We start from the raw sequence: 15,279 nt of genomic DNA on the forward strand, positions 1-15,279 counted from the left end.
ATACTCTCCCCACTATATGCTCTCAAGCCATGGGCTCTATGTGATTTTCTTCTCTTGTGTCATCACATAGAAACTCCCTCCGGGCAGTAAACTGGGGCAATCAGAGGGTTCACCTTGTTTATTTCCCATCTCTCAGTTATTGCTCTCACTAATGTCCAATGTCTCAAAACTCTTTGTTTCATGTATTTTATTCATTCTTTGATGTTTGGGGCAGAAGGATAAATCTGATTCACGTTATTCCATCTTGATAATGAATGAACATCTTAAAAGTAAGCTTTTAAAAAATTCATGTAAATTTTAATGTATCTAATTTTTGTGGATGAACAAGAAGACATTTTTAATAAAACATAAAGTTCACATTAGTATTCTTTCTATCTCTAATATTCATTTACTGACATAAATCCCACTGGCTATGAGGCAATTAGACAGCAGATGGTTCAGTGCAAATCAATTAAATTGAATGGTATGTGCTATGAATAACTGAGACTATCAAAGTGTGTGTTCAGAAAACACTGTTCTTTTAACAACGATCCTTGTGATTTTGATAGTCCTTGAAAAGTTCAACCTAGGCTCACTTTCAATTTTTATCAAAATAATTAATCCTGGCATTCCCGTGGTCAGAGACTGAAGTCTCATGGTCAGACCATGAAGTGCTCAGAGACTCAAGCTGTATCTTAATAAGTATTTATCCCAGCATTTTTAAAGACACCGACAATATTTTTTCATAAGCAAGTATTGTTATGTGGGTTAATTATACTTTTATATTTTTTCATGTTTATTGTTGAAGGTGTACCAAAAGAAGCAATCAATTAGACACAACTTAAATCTCTGAGAGATGAAAAAAACTAGAACTCATTAAGTAGAATATTTTTATATCTCGTTTCCTTTGTAACAACAGAAAATGCTTCAAGGTTATGATTTATTTTTTAGTCTTCTATGTTTCCCCACTTCACTTAGCATGATACTCCTTCACTATATTGCCTTACCATTATTATTATTCTGTTGATTAACAGTTAATTTAATCTACTCAATAGGTATATCAGGTCCAAATGAAAAGCACTGGAAGAAATAACCACTGAACTGATATTTTACACTTCAACTTAACTTCCTCTATAAGCACATTTGTAAGTAGGGTCAATGATATCACATACTTATTGGATAGATATCAATTGAAATATGTTTAAAACTCTTAGAACAGCAACTGGAATACTAAAATAAGTACTTAATAAAATAAGTACTAAAATAAGTACAATTAAATAAGTACTTAATAAATTATAACTATTTTAATTATTAATCTATTTATAATAAAATAACATTACAGACTACTTAAATATTTTTCAGGCAGAAAAGTGTTACTGTTAGAAGAAATCTAATAATTCAGTATTAAAATAATTCAAAAATATGGGTAAAACAATAAGGCTTGTGTTGATGCAGAACAGATTGAAAGTGAAAAACAAAAATACCAATTATTTAAAAAATATCAGATTTAACTGCCTTTTAACAATTCAGAAAATATTTATTTGGAAGGTATCAAGATTAATGATAAAAATCCCTGTCTTCAGGGAGCTTACAGGCGTGTGCCTAGGGTGGTTACAGAAAGATGTGGTTTCAGCATGTTAAGTCAGTGCTATGATAGCATAAGCCCAGAGAGGGAGCACCAAGGCTGGCTTAGAGTTTGAGGAAGGCTTGCTTGAATGAGAAAATCCTTCCCTTTATTTGAAAGGATGAAGAGGAGTTAGGTTGGCAAAGAAAAGCAAGAAGAAGCATGGACAGAGGGAAAGAAGGATGAATCAGTGTGCTGGTCACTATTTCTAGAGGAGAGACTATATGTCAAGGAAATGTGTGTAAGGCTGACGACTTAGAACTCAGAGCACCTGACATCGCATGCATGTGCAAAGAGCTGGGCTTAATTTTGTAGCAATAGGGAACCACCTATATATGTCTTCAAGACTATTTTTCCCAAGACTTTGTGGAATGTATTTTTGTTTGGGGAATAAAAATAATGTCTGGCATAATGGGGAAAAAAAAGACATAAAATAAAAATCTAGACACAATTTCAAATTACAGCCATTATATGATAGAAATACAGATCTTAAGCCTAAAATAAACATTAGAGATTACTTAATTCTACTGCCTCAATTTACAAATAAGAAAGTGTAGGTCCAGGGGCACCTGGGTGTCTCAGTCGGTTAAGCATCCTACTTTGGCCCAGGTCATGATCTCACGGTTCTTGAGTTCGAGCCCCACGTTGGGCTCTGTGCTGTCAGCTCAGAGCCTGGAGCCTGCTTTCTATTCTAGGTCTCCTTTTCTCTCTCTGCCCGTTCCCTGCTTAGGCTCTGTCTCTGTCTCTCTCTCTCTGTCAAAAATAAACATTAAAAACATTAAAAATAAACATTAAAAAAGAAAAAAAAGAAAAGAAAATGTAGGTCCAGAAGCAATCAGAGCCTTGCTGAAGGGACAGAGTTGTCTTTTAATTCAGGTCTGAACATAATGCAAGCAGGCATACAAATGTCCTATGCACACTTATGCAAACATTTTAATAAAAAGCCATTATAAGGAGGTTATAGTGTTCAAATGGGTGGGTAAGATTAGCCAAAATTTTGTAAAGTAAATCATCAAGTGGATACACTGTGTCACCAATATGGTCTACAAGTGCAAGAAATTTAGCTTTTGTATAATGACACATTCCTAATCCACACTCACACGTGCATGTGTGTGCACACACACAAACACACTCCCCCCGGGAATAAGTAAGTGGCATTATTTATTCCCATGTTATAAGTGGAAAATCAGAATAAAGCATGAAATTAAAATGCAATTATTATTATTATTTTTTAATGTTTATTTATTTCTGAGAGGGACAGAGATAGAATGCGAGTGGGTTGGGGCAGAGAGAGGGAGGCACAGAATCCGAATCAGGCTCCAGGCTCTGAGCTGTCAGCACAGAGCCTGACGCTGGGCTCAAACTCACTAGCTGTGAGATCATGACCTGAGCTGAAGTTGGACGCTCAACCGACTGAGCCACCCAGGTGCCCCAAATGCAATTATATTTTAAAGAAAGTAAGTCGGATTTAATTAAATTTCATATTTGGGTGTTTCTTTACTACAGTTTTAGTGTCATAAACTCAAGAGTATTTGTTTTCTTCCTACGTTGGTTTGTACTAAAATGAAAAGTGGTAAAGGTAGAGAAACTATAGTAACCCAAAGATGGTGAATATATTCTTTATTTAAAGTACACATCTAATATAGTATTTATTAAATTATTTTGCTTCCTGTCGATCTATCTGTATTCTGTTCATTTCAAGAGATTCTATATATTTAGACATAGAAGTCAGAATAAATATTTTGGACTCCAGAATTTGGGCCGAATTAATCACATCTCTAGAAATTCCTTATTCTTTCCGCTAACTCCATCAAAGAAATCAAACTCCGGTCAGGACCGAATTCATCACTTTCCCAAACGACTTATCTCCTAGGGTTTCTCAACTCTGAGAAGGACGACACGTTCTACTGGGTTGCTCAAGCACAAATTTGGGAGATGGTCTCGACTCGTTCCCTCACTCACATCCTATATCATCAGAAGTCATCAAGCTTTCACTTCTATACCTGAGCTAGCTCTGAGTTCTATCTACCTATATTCTTTCCTACATTCACTGCGCTAGTCCAATTTACTGGTTCCTTACATTAACCCTAGCTTTGCTGCAACCCATTTCCCTCGTTCCACAACAAAAATGTGAATATCACACCCTATGTTAAGAACAAAAGAAACAGGCAAACCAACTTACATGACTTCTTTTCATCTGTAATTCCAGACTTCTTCACATAGCCTAGAAGTGCTTCACCATTTCCTTCCTCCTGTCCTCCCTTTTTCTTTTTCTTTTTCTTTTTCTTTTTCTCTTTTATTTTTTTCTTTCTTTATCATGAAACAGATATTAATTGAGGACCCAGTATGTGCCAAGCAATGTTCTCATCAATATTTCTATTTGCATTTAGAGTAAAATATAGATTTCGTACAAAAGCACATTCCATTGAGAATAAATAAAATGCAGAAAAAAATAATAAAATTTATGCTATAAAAACTGACAGGTAGTGAGAAATTACTAGGCCAATTTTAAGAGATAGTAAAAACTCAAAGGTGCAATATAAGTATTTTATGTCAGTTTTGCCAAGAGAGGAAACTAACTTATGGAACTGAATTGCATGTTTGGGAAATGGGGCCAGATATCAAAGGCCAGGCCCCACTTTGAGTTTACTAGTCTCTCTTCATTCCAACACTGAACTTGGCCTCTGAGAGTTTAGTTGTTGCTATAGACTGAATGTCTGTGTCCCACAAAGTTCCTGTGTTGAAACATAAGTCTCAATGTGATGGGCTTAGGAGGCAGGGCCCTTGGGAGGTATATAGGTTATGAGGAAGGAGCCATCATAAATGGGATTAGTTCCCTCATAAAAGAAACCCCAGAGACCTCCTTCACCCTTTCTACCATGTGAAGACATGGCAAAAAGAAGGCCATTTATGAACTAGGAAGATCCTTACCATACACTAAATGTTCTAGCACCTTCAGCTTGGACTTCCCAGCCTCCACAACTACGAGAAATAAATGTTTGTTGTTTAAGCCATGTAGTCTATGGTGTTTTTGTTATATCAGTCCAAACTGATTAAGACACTTGTCCTTAATAAAGATCAACCAGAAGTAAAATCGCATCTCTCCCCATACTTACAAGGAATTTCATGGAGAGTTTCTCTGGCTCTAAGGAGATGAAAGGCAAAAACCAGATGAATAATTTTCGCCAAGAAAATTTATCCATTGGCTGATGCTACTTAGATTTGTCCAATTCACATCCCCAGGATTTAGGACTCAGTTTGAAGTGGTCCCACACTGTTAGTGGTCTTATGTACCTAAGAGAAACAAATACAAAGTATCTCTAAAAGGAGGCACTTTATCTAGGCCTCAGGGAATCATCATAATGTTTTGTCTTTTTTTTTCACAAGCAACAAGCGCACAGTCATAGATATCAAACATACAAGCTAAAAAAGTTTCATGAAGAAAAAAACAATACAAACACCAGACAGTAGAAAGAGACTCGTGAAATCCTCAAATATTGGAATTACTCAACGCCTAGTATAAAATAACTTTCCTCACTACATTTAAATAAATAAAGAATGCATTAAACATATCTCCAGGCACAGGAGCTATAAATATGTAGAAAAGCATATTATTTAAAAATATGAAGTAGAGGTTCTAGAAGTGAATACCGTATACAATCAGTAATAATAAAAACATAAATGGGTTTAGTAGTACACTAAACAAATGAAATGCTAATAAGTAGAATAGAGTTTTTAAAAACCTAGAAGACAGTATAGAAAGATACAAAAATTCAACATACAGAAAAGAAATAATAATTATGGAGAAAAAATATAGAGCATAAGATATATTTAATTGTAGTTCTACTGGGGCAGGGACTGGGACATAAAACATTTGATGAAACAGTGGCTGACAATTTTCAGAACTGATGAAAGACCAGTCTGCACGGCTTAATTTTATTCTTATTTTTGTCCGTTTGTTTATCCCCACCTCCACCCTGTCCCCTGTTCTGGAACGTGATAACCATGGTACAGGAGGGGGTACACTACAAAAACAAACATACAAAAAGAAGAAAAAATACAAAATGACATGTTTTGAGACAAGAATTAAACTCAGATGGTGGAGTACATAATAGCTGGGTGACATTTGTTAATGGATTTGTCAGAAAACGCCTTTCTGAGGAGAATGCAAAACTTTGAGTTGTGACATAAATGATGAGACAGAGCCAGTCCTGAGAAGATAAGGGGAATAATATTTCAAGTATACAAAAATAGCTATTACAAACATTTTAGAGTTGGAAAGAGCTTGGCAAATTCTAAACAAAATGCTACTACATCTGCAGTCTAATAAATAAAGTTGGTGGCATGAGATGACTTTAGATGGATAGACAATGGTCAGGTAACCCAGGGCATTGTAAAACAAATAAGTAGTTTGGTTATATGTATGTATATATGAATATATGTATGTATTTCTTTTTCTCCTCACTATTTATTTGTAACAGATTTGTTGAGATACAATTTATATGTAGCTTTATTGAGATACAATTCACCCATATAAAGAGTATAATTCCATGGTTTTTATTTTATGTTTTGTTTTTTTCCCAGTTTCATTGACATATAATTGGCAAAAATCATACACGCATAAGCGCACAATGTGTAATAGATCAATACATCATGAAGTGGTTTTATTTCAATGTAATGGAAAATGCCTGGAGGCGAAACTGACCTACCATAATCACTAAGAAAACTCACGACTCCTACAAACATTTATCAATCTGGTCTTTAATTTGTAAGCATAAATGGTAAGCTAAAGCTCATCAGACATATGGAGACATTCAACTAATATTTTATTCTATATGTATTACATGCGGTGGAAGATAACGCTTGGGCATCCTGTGGGCACGGGGTCTACACGATCTAATTTACACTTTACAAACTTACTTTGACTGCTCTGTGGAGAGAGAGTTGAGATGCACCAGAATGGAGACTAGGAGACCAGATAAAAAGCGTTCAGGGGAACATGGCAAGTGATGCTGGTGGTCTGGTTTAGCGTGGTGGTGTTAAGATAGGGAAGTAGGGTAGATATGGGTTATACGATGAGTGCAGAGTGGTCACACCTCGCTAGTCGATTAGGTACTGGTGATTGGAAGACAAGACTTAGGGATTTCAGTTCAAGATAGAGGATTGCGGTACCTTTTATAGAGATAAGGCAGCCTAGGGAGAAACAGGATTTGGGCGAGAGGAAAGCAGAATTCCCTTCTGGCTGTTTCACACTTGAGATATTTACAGGCCACTGTGCGGATATATACAAATTGGCTGTTAGTATCTGGAGTTCTGAGACTTCGGACAGGAAATAATGGCTTAGTAATCATTACATTCAAGTGTTTCATAAAGCCACGGGACAGGATGAGGTCACTGAAGAACAGAGATGATGCTGGTCGGAGATGCATGAAGGTCCATTTTTTTGTATAAGAATTTTTCAATAATATTTCTAAATTTTAGCCCATTATTTTGATTACAGATTTTTTTCTCTGGTCTCAAAATCAAAACTCTTACTTTTCATATATAAAATATCCAGTAAGAGTCTTTCATTTTCCTCTTCTCGTCCCCCTGCCACCCATCTCATGTTGTGGCCTCTCCAGCATCAGGGCAGGGACTCTGGTCCACTTGTGGCCTGGCATTGGTGCTCTCTCAACAGGCCTATGCTCTTTTTTCATGGGACATTTTTATTCATAGCAATCTGATCCTGATCTTTTCAGATAATCCCAAATATACCAACTGGGCTTTTTGGAAATTCTCTTAATACCTAAATAAACTGTTTCTTTCAGAATCATCTGTGTGGTTTATTCATTTGGTCCTTTTTTTTCGTGCTTCTGGTTTTCTCTCTACATCCAACGACCGTTAGATGTCCATTCTTGGTTATGAGTTATGGCCACGCTGATGAATACTTGCAGGAGTCATGGGTTTTCTTTCTCGTGATTTTGTAGGTCAGTTTCCTCTACAGGCCTCTCCCCTCTGCAGTGACTGAATTGTGGTCCTTATGTGTGAGGATTGTTCATGCCGACAGCCTTGCTTCCACACAGCATGTGTGAGCAGACAGTCCAGACATTCCTATATTTGCCAAAATGAAGAGGTTTAGTCCATATGAGGAATATTTTAGTTTACTTTATTCCTCTGAAAGCTACCTGTCTTTTATGTGTTTGTTGGTTCACATTGCCCCCTTTGCATGAGATGAGAAGGTACAGTCAACAGTTAATGCAACTCACTTGCTAATACTCTCAGTGGGAGCACTTCTAAATCCTTCAGAGAGAAGTTTCTGTGCTTTATCTGGAGACTTCATCCCCTCTCTATACACAGGGAAGCAGAGGCATGACTGCTTTGCCCTTCTGGATGCATTTAGAAAACATTGTTTACTTTACATCATGGTTCTATTTCTTTATTCCAACCTGGGAGCTTCTCTGAGCCCACTTAGGGAAAAAACTACCCTGAATCTGGTTGTCTCTGCTCTGGTTTGGGCTGTGGTCCTTTCACACTGTTATCTCCAGCAAAATGATGCTCTCTGCTTTCTAGAAATTCCACTGGAAGTCCGGCCTTCTCGTGGCATCTTTAAAAAAATTTTTTTTTCAGCGTTCTTCTCTTTTTTTTATTGATTTATTTCTTTTGGGAGAGATAGAGAATGAGAATGGGGGAGGGGCAGAGAAAGACGGAGAATCTCAAGCAGGCTCTGCTTTCAGTGAAGAGCTCACGTGGCCTTGAACTCATGAAACTGAGATCATGACCTGAGCAGAAATCAAGCCTGATACTTCGTGGACTAAGCCACCCAGGTGGCCCAGCAGTGTTATTTTTTAATATATATTTTGTGTCATTTCATAAAATATTAGGAAGGAAGGGAAAAAGCTCAGTGTATAGAATTAACCATATGATCTGGAAGCATACTATTTTGAACTAAGATTTGTTGAGAACTGCTTAATTTATTCTGCATATTAGTATCTTTTGGGGAATTAAAAAAAACCACAAAATAATTTTAGGCCTGACTCAGAGAAATTACATAAAAATCTCTGGAGTTAGGGACCGGCTATCCACTTTTTTTTTTTAAACTCCCAGGCAATTTTTTTTAAGCCAAGTTTGACAGATTATGGTATATTCTCTTTTTCTAATAAAGAACAAAATTCTTAGGGGTAGAAACTTAACATTACTTATTTATGCAGCTAGTGCTTTACATATAGGCAAATAAAGGTTTATTAAATTGAATTATTAGTGCTTTGAAAAGTTTAGCATGTGGAAATTAAGGGTAATTGTTCATTTTTATTATATATCCTGGGTTTTTGGGAATTAAAAAAAATTAAAGGTTCCTGAAAATGTATTCATCTCAATTTTCTATGTAAGTAAACTAAATTAAACAAAAATCTATGATCCGTGTGATATTTTGAAAAATGTCATGCGTTTTTATGGTTTATTAATCACAGGGCACATCCATGCATACACAACCAACATTCACACCCATGTGACTTCTCCATTTGTTCTTATAGTTGAAGTAAAGTAATGTTTTCACTTGAGATGTGAATTTTTCAATTGTCAGGGTAGCAATTTCCATGACTATGTAGTGCCCAGGATTATGTTCGATGAGTTTCCAGGGATTACTTACTCTCTCATTTTGCTTCATATGCTAAGCAATGAGTTTCATCCATCTGGGATAGTGTGGCCCAGCCTAATGAATAAACTGACTACCCAGCACTGACTCTAAGCCTGGGAACTATGAATCACCAAGCTATAAATATTCTGGGAGCACCCAGAGAGGTGCTGGTAAATTACAGGACAGAACTTTTTCTGTAACATACTGCTGCATCTTGAAGGTGAGTCAATACCCAGGTTCAAAGCTTTATCTATGTTTTAATCTGAGAAAGCAATCTGTGAAATATAATGTTGAATAAAATTAATAATAAACACAAAATGCACCTTTATACTCCAGTGCTGTGTGCACTCTGAGGATCTTTTTAATCATTTAGACCAGATAATTTTCCTCTAAATTATGTCATGTTTGATCCAGAACCTTATTAAAGTGACCTATACTCACAACTTCCCTTTGATGGATAAACCCTTACAGATAGGAAAATTCCCCTGAGGTATGCTGCTGGGAGAGAAATAGGCTATTCCTACAATTAAAACCATATTTTGGGGGTGGGGGGCGGGTGCCTGTGTGGCTCAGTCGGTTGAGTGTCTGGCTTCAGCTCAGGTCATAATCTCACAACTCACGAATTTGAGCCCTGCATCGGGCTCTGTGCTGATAGCTCGGAGCCTGGAGCCTGCTTCGGATTCTGTGTCCCCCTCTCTCTCTCACCCTAACCCACTCACTTTCTGTCTCTGTCTCTCGCAAAAATAAATAAACATTAAAATTAAAAAAAAAATTTTCCTTTCAAGATGGCTGTGGTAACAATGAGTATTATATAGAGTATATATTTTCACAGTCTTATTTCACAACAAAAATGTGAATCAGAAAATTATCTTTTTATCACTTGAACTCCCTTTAAAAGTTTTCTTATCCTAGTAAAACACACAATAACATACAATTTGCCATCTTGATCAATATTTAGTGGACAAATCAGGGAGCGTTAAGTGTATTCACATTGTTGTGCAACCAATCTTCAGAACTTTTTCATCTTGCAAAACTCAAATTCTATACCCACTAAATAAGTCCCTCCCCTCTCTCCCAGCCCCTGGCAACCACCATTTTGCTTTTTGTTTCTATGTATTTGACTACTCTAGATGTCTCATATAAGTGGAGTCCTATAGAATTTGTCTTTTTGTGACTGGCTGATTTCTAAATATCCTCAAGTTTTATTCATGTTTTAGCATGTGTCAGAATATTCCATTGTATGTATATACCACATCTGGTTTATTTGTTCATCTGTCAGTGGACACTGGGGTTGCTTCCATTTTTTGGCTATTGTGAGTTATGACTGGTATGAACATGGTTTGGAGCTCACTTTAATAAAATAGTCTAATCTTCTAAATCACTTCTCTTTTCTCCTATAGATAACCATTATTTAATGGATTCCCATATCTGGGCTGATACTAATGATTGCTGGGTCCCATCTAAAACCTGTTGAATCACGTAGTCTTGTGGAGGAATTCTGGGGTATATACCTAAATGAAAAGCTGCATCAGATTATTCTGATAATTAGAAAATTTGGGAACCTAGAGCTACCTTGTCTCCTGATAATTTAGATTATACTTAAAGTTTCTTAATCACTCTCTCTCTCTACTCTTCTGATAAAAGATCATCTGGGGCTTTACCTGAGGGAGAAACTTATAAAAGAATTGTCTATAGGGAGTATTTTACAAAAGCATCTAATCTTTTCATTTCCTTTTTGTGCACTGTATTCTTTTATTTTTTAAATTTTTTTTATATTTATTTTTGAGAGGGATAGCTAGAGACAGAGTACAAGCACGGAAGGGGCAGAAAGAGAGAGGCACAGAATCCAAAGCAGGCTCCAGCCTCTGAGCTGTCAGCACAGAATTCTGACACGGGGCTCAAACACATGAACTGTGAGATCATGACCTGAGCCGAAGTCAGATGCTCAACTGACTGAGCCACCCAGGCGCCCCTTGTGCACTGTATTCTTTAAAAAAAAAATTTCTTTAATGTTTTTTAAATTTATTTTTGAGACAGAGAGAGACAGGGCATGAGCAGGGGAGGGGCAGAGAGAGAGGGAGACACAGAATCTGAAGCAGGCTCCAGGCTCTAAGCTGTTAGCACAGAGCCCGACGCAGGGCTGGAACCCACAGACTGTGAGATCATGACCTGAGCCGAAGTCGGACGCTCAACTGACGCAGCCACCCAGGCGCCTGTGCACTGTATTCTTAAATGGAGGAGGATTGTTAATACTTATGTCCAAATAAGTACTTATTTCCAAATAGAGTAAAACCTTGGTTTCTGAGCATAATTCATTCTGGAAACATTTTTTTTTTTTCCCAAAGCACTCATATATCAAATGAAATTTCAAGAACCATTGGCTCAGTTGTGATCCTGTGACGTTCGGCATCACATACTACTCGTCTTGCAAGACGTCACTCATTGATCAAGTTAAAATTTGTTAGAAATGTTTGCTTATCTTGTGGAACACTTGCAGAACAAGTTACTCGCAGCCCAAGGTTTTACGGTACTCTAATTGTCTTATCAGCATAGCCAGTTAACTAGTTGTGTCTTGAAATTTTTACTAATCCTTTTTTTTTTTTAATGTTTGTTTATTTTTGAGACGGAGACAGAGCACGAGTGGGGAGGGGCATAGAGAGAGGGAGACACAGAATCTGAAACAGGCTCCGGGCTCCGAGCTGTCAGCACAGAGCCCGACGCGGGGCTCGAACTCACAGACCGCGAGATCATGACCTGAGCCAAAGCTGGACGCTTAACCGACCGAGCCACCCAGGCACCCCTTTACTAATCTTTACTTAAGAATGCTCAAAGCTACTTGAACAACTCTTACAAACAGTTGTTAGAGGTTTTTGTTTTTTTGTTTTTTTTTAGTGCGGTATTCTTTATCAATATTAGAAATTAAGATGTTAATAAAGAAAACATCAGGAAAGTATGAAAAACTATTAACGGAACACAATATTTACAAAGATTTAGAAATATCTTTTTTTTTTTTTAATTTTTTTTTTCAACGTTTTATTTTATTTTTGGGACAGAGAGAGACAGAGCATGAACGGGGGAGGGTCAGAGAGAGAGGGAGACACAGAATCAGAAACAGGCTCCAGGCTCCGAGCCATCAGCCCAGAGCCTGACGCGGGGCTCGAACTCACGGACCGTGAGATCGTGACCTGGCTGAAGTCGGACGCTTAACCGACTGTGCCACCCAGGCGCCCCTAGAAATATCTTTTCATTTGTCAACTCATATTTTCATGAATAATCCTATATAGATTATTCATGTGGAAAGTTATTTGATTGTTTCATTTTAACAAGCATGTCCACATTTTAATTTAAAACCTCTGAATTGTACGAGTCTTTTTTTTGAAAGATGAAAATAATATTAACTTAATTTTGCTATTATTATGAATAGTACTTTTTTTTTTTACATATTCAGAGTCTATCCTAGTCAATGAATTATGTTTTAATCAAAACTTAAACTTTTCAGTGACATACCATACTTTGAGTATATTTGTTTATGTTGCCAGTGACATTATTTTAGTTAAAAACTGTGGAAGTTCCTATTGTATTGTATACTTATTTTTCAATATACAAAAACACACCAAAAGAAAGCAAAGAGGCTGAAGTATTAAGATCTGGTGATGAAACAGCCAGTGACATGTCCAGTATTTTTGCCAATGGAACAGTGCCTTAACCAAAACAAGGTGGTAGAATGACAGTGGCGAGAGTGGACATCCCTGTCTTGTTCCTGACCTTAGGGGGAAAGCTCTCAGTTTTCCCCCATTGAGGATGATATTAGCATTGGGTCATTCATATATGGCTTTTATGATCTTGAAGTACGATCCTTCTATCCCTAGTTTCTTGAGTTTTTATCAAGAAAGGATGCTGTATGTTGTCAAATGCTTTCTCTGCATCTATCGAGAGGATCATATGGTTCTTGTCCTTTCTTTTATTGATGTGATGAATCACATGGATTGTTTTGCAGATATTGAACCAACCCTGCATTCCAGGTATAAATCCCACTTGGTCGTGGTGAATAATTTTTTTTAATGTATTATTGGATCCAGTTGGCTAATATCTCATTGAGAATTTTTGCGTCCATGTTCATCAGGGAAGTTGGTCTATAGTTCTCCTTTTTAGTGGGGTCTTTGTCTGGTTTTGGAATCAAGGTAATGCTGGCCTCATAGAAAGAGTTTGGAAGTTTTCCTTCCATTTCTATGTTTTGGAACAGCTTCAAGAGAATAGGTGTTAACTCTTCCTTAAATGTTTGGTAGAATTCGCCTGGAAAACCATTTGGCCCTGGACTCTTGTTTTTTGGGGAGATTTTTGGCTGCTAATTTGATTTCTTTACTGGTTATGGGTTTGTTCAAATTTTCTATTTCTTCCTGTTTCAGTTTTGGTAGTGTATATGTGTGTAGGAATTTGTCCATTTCTTCCAGATTGCCCATTTTATTGGCATATAATTGCTCATAATATTCTCTTATTATTGTTTTTATTTCTGCTGTGTTGGTTGTGCTCTCTCCTCTTTCATTCTTGCTTTTATTTATTTGGGTCCTTTCCTTTTTCTTTTTGATCAAACTGGCTAGTGGTTTATCAATTTTGTTAATTCTTTCAAAGAACCAGCTTCTGGTTTCATTGATCCGTTCTACTGGTTTTTGTTTGTTTGTTTGTTTGTTTGTTTTCATAGCATTGACTTCTGCTCTAATAATTATTATTTCCTGTCTTCTGCTGGTTTGGGTTTATTTGCTGTTCTTTTTCCAGGTCTTTAAGGCTTAAGGTTAGGTTGTGTATCTGAGACCTTTCTTCCTTCTTTAGGAAGGCCTGGATTGCTATATACTTCCCTCTTATGGTCGCCTTTGCTGGGTCCCAGAGGTTTTGGATGGTGGTGTTATCATTTTCATTGGCTTCCATGTACTTTTTAATTTCCTCTTTAACTTTTTGGTTAGCCCATTCATTCTTTAGTAGGATATTCTTTAGTCTCCAAGTGTTTGTTTTCTTTCCAAATTTTTTCTTGTGGTTGATTTCGAGTTTCACATCATTGTATTCTGAAAATATGCACGGTATGATCTTGATCTTTTTGTACTTGTTGAGGGCTGATTTGTGTCCCAGTATGTGACCTATTCTGGAGAACACTCCATGTGCACTGGAGAAGAATGTATATTCTGCTGCTTTAGGATGAAATGTTCTGAATATATCTGTTAAATATGGAGACCAAACAGAGGATTACTGGAGGGGTTGTGGGAGGGGGGATGGACTAAATGGGTAAGGGACATTAAGAAATCTACTCCTGAAATCATTGTTGTACTATATGCTAACTAACTTGGTTGTAAAAATATATTAAAAAAAAAAAAAAGAAAATTCAATCTGAAAAAAGAAAAAAAACCCAAGGTGGTAGATGATACGAGGCAGACAATAACAACAAAAATAGAGTAAGATTGTTTAGCAGTGGTGGGTCTTCAGTTGAACATAATGACTGTGAATTTTTAGAGACCCCAGTCTGCCTGTTTGCCTTTGTCCACAACACTTGTTGGCTTAAGTACAGGGATGCAGAAGACAAATGGTTAAGTTCATTCAGTGGTGGGAATTTGTCAGATTGAATTATCAAAAGAAGAGAAAGACAAGAGATTTGGGGTTGTTCGCATAAGATTTATTGGCATAATAAGACTTTTTAAAAAATATTTTATTTTTATTTTAGGTAGGCTCCATGCCCAACATGGGGCTTGAACTCACAACCCTGAGATTAAGTGTTGCATGCTTTACCGATTGAGCCAGTTGGGCACCCCGGCCTAATAAGACTTTTATTTTAAGGGGAGATATAAAGAAAGGAAGTGAATAGTGGAGACTATTAAAATGTAGGGAGAGAGTATTAGAGTCATTAGGTTGGAAATGTCAGAGAGGCTTTTAAGGTTAGAAGAGCTTTGCTCACTCCCAGAGGAAAATTTTGTTAAGAAAACCATTTAACTTATTTCAATTTTATACCACTTCCTTCTTTATCTTTGGCATTATCATTCAAGTACATTGTACTTCAAATGAGAAGAACCTACAGTTTGTA

This window comes from Prionailurus bengalensis, chromosome B2 (genome assembly GCF_016509475.1).
Source record: "Prionailurus bengalensis isolate Pbe53 chromosome B2, Fcat_Pben_1.1_paternal_pri, whole genome shotgun sequence".
NCBI lineage: Eukaryota > Metazoa > Chordata > Mammalia > Carnivora > Felidae > Prionailurus > Prionailurus bengalensis.